The sequence below is a fragment of the Nuphar pumila genome, unplaced genomic scaffold, assembly GCF_984573655.1.
Source record: "Nuphar pumila unplaced genomic scaffold, dmNupPumi1.hap1.1 HAP1_SCAFFOLD_2073, whole genome shotgun sequence".
NCBI classification, from domain to species: Eukaryota; Viridiplantae; Streptophyta; class Magnoliopsida; order Nymphaeales; family Nymphaeaceae; genus Nuphar; species Nuphar pumila.
Window position 1 is genome coordinate 1 of NW_028323838.1, and position 4,638 is coordinate 4,638.

Below are 4,638 nucleotides of genomic sequence, written 5' to 3' on the forward strand. Positions count from 1 at the left end.
CAGCGATGGCCCGTGGTAACAGAAGTATACATTTCGTGCAGAAGCTGCACATTCGAGGCGATACACGGCATTTGCGACAAAGTTTATAATGTTGAGCATCCAATGAGTTTGCTGGGTGGACACACTGAACATGCCCAGAGACGAGCTCGTACCTGGCCATCAGGTTGAATGCCATGCTCAAGGCAATAAAGCTCCCAGCAGGCGTTTCCGACCTGGATGCCGGCCTGGCCAATGTGGATGGAGATAACTTCACGCATGTTGATTGATTACGACTGTGGGCTTGAGTCCAGTATGACAGAAACAGATTGAGGACGGTTTCAGCCACAAAAGGGGGTGCTTTCCAATGGAGCCGTGGAGCATTATATGGGGTCAACGGCCTGCCTGGAAGTGGGATGCGTTCTGGGCATGTGAGAATTTTGAAATTCTGTCCGCGCTCCAGCAAGTGTGACACTCCCGCCAACCTCGATCCTGACTCAGCACGCGACTCTGAGGCATCCAAGGACCAAGCCAAAACCCTCGAGACGAGCCGCAATTCATGCGCACTCATGATGTCAAAAGCGTTTACTTTACAAGGTCTTAAGCAAGTGTGCCCGCGTGACACTTCATACTGGAGCGAAACGGGTTTCGATTTGTTGACAAGGTCAGGGTGGATTCGATACTATGGACAAGCTAGGCCAATTCGCTGCAAACCGGTGGGAAAGGCGTCAACCAGAATGTTGCAGACTCGGTTAAGGCATATGAGGATTATCACAAAGGAGGATGGGATGATTCAAAGCAGCTGAGTTACATGGACATGTCAACAAGTACTACGACCTTGCAACGAGTTTCTATGAGATTGGATGGGGGAATCCTTCCATTTTGCTCATAGGTTGACAGGGGAGTCCCACGCCGATAGTCTTAAGCGGCACGAGCACTATCTTGCTCACAAAGGGGGCTTCAAGCCGGGAGACAAGGTATATAGTACTCTCGACAGTCGGCTGCTCTCAGATGATCGTGCCTGTACATTTGCATGCGCCGAAAAGCTGGCGTTTCACACTGTACAACCCTGTTGGCGTGGGCGCAACATGCAAGTGGCTCGCCACGCGTTTGGCACATAGTTACTGTGCGGCCCCAAGCGTCACAGGGTGATACTAATAGTTTATGCAAACTGGGCAGCCAGCACATGAGCACAAGATCCTAGGTGATATGCAGCCTCAACGGTGAGCAATCCACTGCTCTCCACATCTGCATCAATGGCCGCATTCCAATGTCTCCAGCTAGTCTGGTGCAGATGATACCGCGTTGCACGCACTGTCCAGCACCGTCATCTGCTGGCATGATGATGATGATGATGTATCTTTTTACCACACTGCCGCATCCAGGAACATTGGCAACTCCAAGACTTGAGAATCATGCCCTCACATAAGGCTCTTCCACACTTGCGAGGTTGATCCTTGTCAACGCCAGCGTCACGAGTTGGCATGCAGGCAGACAGCAGATCGGCTGCATTGCGAACTTCGATTTGCATGTGAAGACTGTCCGAGAACGTGTGGCCTGATGTGCAGATCCTGGACCTGGGATGTGGAGTTGGGGGGCCTGCTCGCGAGATCTGCCGCTTTTCGGGAGCCTCAGTTACAGGCATCAACAACAATGCACATCAGATAGCACGAGCAGAGAAGATCACCTCACGTTGCGGAAAGCAACTGGCCAGCCGTTGCAAGTTCGTGCAGAGCGATTTCATGAAGCTTCCATTGAGGACAACAGCTTTGACGGTGCATATGCCATCGAGGCAACTTGCCACGCCCCGGACCCTGCCGCATGCTACCGGGAGATCATGCGATGCATCAAACCAGGGGCTTACTTCGTCTGCTATGAGTGGGTACGCCCCGCCTGCAGATTGGCCCATCGCCACACATTGACGTGCTGAACTCGTTCTGTCCAATACAACCGGAGTTCGACGACCTCTGTGAAGGTAGGCAGGAGTCCATCGGTCGTATTTGCCAGAGGCTTGGCCTGCCATGGCCTGGCCTCCGTCATTCTCATGGATGTGCCCAGCGCTCAAGAAGTGCATCATCTCTTCACAGCCTGGCCTTGGGCTGGCTTGCTTGATTGCGTGCCAGTCCCTACTGCATCTCCTCATGGCACGCCATCCAGCACGAGCGATGGGCAGGGCTCTACAACGAGTGAGAACATGAGCTGCATATCCGTTGCATCAGAACACACTTCAAATGCATCATCGTATTCAGCATTTTTGATACCAGGCATACGCGTGTTTACTCAATATGGCTCCAGCAGGGATACAAGCATTAGGTCAAGATAGCCGCGCAGAGAAATTGTTGCATGTATTTTACATAGAGCAATCCACGCTGCCCTGTGCCCAAGTGTTGCACTTCCTGAAAGGACCCCCTTTCAGAAAGGACAACAAAGGAGTTGAGTCAAGCATGTGCCTTTCTCTGTCTTGGGTGTCAAAAGCCAAACTCTGCAGTGCGCAGTTCTCCAAAAGTTCAAGCCCTGGTGTCAATTGTGATGTTATGGTGGGCTTGATTCTGTTCAGCGTATGCGCAAGGTGTGAAACTCGTAGGGTGTGTGTTGCAGTGCATGACAGCTGCGTACAACCCTACCGCAGAATCACACCAAAAGGCCAAGCAGATGATGAGATGGGCAATGGTCTTCCCGGCATCCGTAGTACTGCGGAGGTCGACCAGGCTGTGAGGGATGCTGGGTTGGAGCTTCTCGAGACAGCCGACCTTGTGGACACTGCAGAGGTTGCCTGGTACAACCCCATCGACCCGGACACCATCCGACTGGAGATGATTCAGACGACAAGATACGGTGCGTGCGTTTGCTGATGCGCCATGGACAGGAACTGGTGCGATGCACTGGAGAGCAGTCGCCGACTTGGTAGGGATCGGCAGTCATATCCGGGAGTCGCTGGACTTCTTCGGTGGGTGATCGGCATAAAGTAGCCCCTACTGGATGCCGCGGGGGGGTTCGGCTGGGCGTTCGGAGCTACCTGCGTGATTTTGTGCTGAACAATGCTACATCGGGGAAGTTGTGCTTGTCCAGATACCGGAAGTGCAATGTAGCATGTAGCAAACAATGTGCTCCATCTTGCAGCGTTCACGCGTCAAATACTGTGAAGACACTTTTGCTTCCACACTAGAAGCCTGCTGAATGGCCGTTTGACCCGACCTACTGTCAAGCTGATAATGGGCACTATTCCCGTTCTGTCGAGCCCTCTACACGATGCCGTCACACGTCTTTGTGGTTGACGTCAGCATGGGCAGCGTCCCCTAAATAGCGTGCTGTTTCGCTTGCCTTGATGCATGACATCTTCTACAAGTTACACACGTATCTCTCACATTCTGTTCTCGTTGACATGCACACTGTGTGCATTCAGGTCGCATGGTAACGAAAAACCTGGCTTGGGCCCTGGAGAAGGTGGGTATTGCACCCAAGGGCACATCATCTGTAAGCTCGTTCCTAGAGAAGGGAGCGGATGGCCTGTGCGACGGTGGGAACTCGGCATCTTTACGCCCATGTACCTATTTGTAGCGCGGAAGCCACTTGCACAGTCTTCGGCTGCTGGTCATCCCAAGGGACTGCCTTGTAGAACCTTGCAGTCCTGATATTCAATTATAGTAGAAGCCGTCCTGCGTTCTAGCTGGAACGGCGGATCGCAAGACAGCAGTAGTGGTGCGCATGCGTACAATGCTTGAATCATTGACGCACATTTGCGCTCTCATCGACACTGCTCGTTGTGTGAGAGATTCATCTTATGACGGCATACCAGGAAACTGACAAACAAATACAGCGTATTGGCTGAGAGATTACGTTTGAAATGCACCGCCGGCTGGAGAAAGCGTGTTCACTCTCAAGAGCCGACATTGGCACACGATGAACCCCAGGATGCGGTCTGCTTCTCGCAGCCTATCCAGCAGCGGACAAGGGCACCCATCTTGTTGCCTTTCTCCATCGCGAAAATGTTTGGGAGGGAGTTTTGAGCATCCCAACCTTACCTGTACTGTGTGCAGACTGTACACCGTCTCACTCGGGTTATCTTGAAGGAGATGTCCCTTGTCTTCCCGCGAGCAGATGAGCTATGCGTAGCATGGCTGGACCTACCCGTACTATATTAGACATGTGGAACTTTTTTCGGAACGTGACGTGTCACAATTATTATTTCTCCGACTTTTAGGAGAATTCGCCCAAACGTGACATGTCACATTCATATGTGTTACAAGCGACAGGGCTAGCAAAACAGAAAAAACACAGAAACTAACACTGAAAACAATGTCACAAACTAAGACAAAACACACAAGAAAACCAGCAACCTAAGCCACGCCGGGATCTTCCTGCGGTGCATCACACCCTGCATGGAAGTCCGAGCCGACGTTCACGGCGATACGAGAGAGGGACTTGTAGTACATGCGCGCGTTGCCCTTGCACAAAGCACAGCTGAGCTCCCGACGGACGCCACGTACGAAGGCAGCCTTGGACACCCCGGTTCCCCCCCCCTGCCGCCAAGTCGCCAAGCTCCGAAAGGAAACGCGAGGCGGCGGGGCCCATGCGGCGAAGCGACTCCACGGCGAGTGGGATGAAGTCGTAAGCGGAGCCCCTCCCCAAACTCCTCGAAGGCTCGGTGCTTCCGCAGCTCCG

At 52.8% G+C, this 4,638-nt stretch overlaps 1 pseudogene; it reads left to right on the forward strand.

Annotated features, from left to right (window-relative positions):
* The first annotated feature begins 392 nt into the window (after window positions 1-392).
* LOC149808864 (cycloartenol-C-24-methyltransferase 1-like) lies at window positions 393-3,983 on the forward strand (annotated as a pseudogene).
* Window positions 3,984-4,638: the final 655 nt, after the last annotated feature.